This window comes from Cryptomeria japonica, unplaced genomic scaffold (assembly GCF_030272615.1).
Source record: "Cryptomeria japonica unplaced genomic scaffold, Sugi_1.0 HiC_scaffold_98, whole genome shotgun sequence".
NCBI lineage: Eukaryota > Viridiplantae > Streptophyta > Pinopsida > Cupressales > Cupressaceae > Cryptomeria > Cryptomeria japonica.
The window spans coordinates 413,448-414,175 of NW_026728920.1; the positions used below are offsets into that span (position 1 = coordinate 413,448).

At 67.2% G+C, this 728-nt stretch overlaps 1 non-coding gene across 1 annotated transcript; it reads right to left on the reverse strand.

Annotated features, from left to right (window-relative positions):
* Positions 1-307: 307 nt before the first annotated feature.
* On the reverse strand, positions 308-426 carry LOC131864977 (5S ribosomal RNA). The gene has a single exon (XR_009363703.1). It is a non-coding gene; the product is annotated as a 5S ribosomal RNA (ribosomal RNA).
* Between the last annotated feature and the right edge of the window lie 302 nt (positions 427-728).

Genomic DNA, 728 nt, shown 5'->3' on the forward strand with positions numbered 1-728 from the left:
AGAGTAAGAAACATCACCGTGCACCTTGGCCAACGTGCGCGACTCGACCGAGCGCGCACTGGCCGAGGTGCACACCGATTTCACCTGGGTGCGCGCGCAGCACCTCGGGCGCACCGGGGTGCGCGCACAACGCCCGGGTTGCACCGTGGCCTGTGTGCTCGGGGCGCCTCGGGTGCGCGCTCGGTGTCGCCCCCGCGCGCGCGGTAGTGCGGGCAGCGCACCCCGGCCCGGCCCGGCCCCGACGAGAACGCAAACGGGCAAAAGGTTTATTCAAATAGCATTGCGACGCCCGGCGAAAAACTAAAAAAGGGTGCAACACCGGGACTTCCCGGGAGGTCACCCATCCCAGTACTACTCCGGCCCAAGCGCGCTTAACTGCGGAGTTCTGATGGGATCCGGTGCACTAACGCTGGTATGATCGCACCCGTTATGAGCTTGTCGCAGTGTGTACTTAGCAAACCGCGACCCACGTGCGAATCCACCCCGGCCACCCACCCCCGTCGAGGTGCACACCCTCCCTCGCGAAGTGCGCCCCGTTCGCCAAGTGTGAGCCCTGCCCGGGTGCGCGCACCTTGCTAGGGCGTCGGGTGTGCACCCGGCCCGGCCTACGTGCGTGCACCTGGACGGGGCGTCGTGTGCGTGCAGTGTCCCGTCTGCAACGCGGTGCCCACACACCACCTCGGGCGCAACGACCTGCGCTCACATGTGGGCCGAGTGCACCTTGGTGC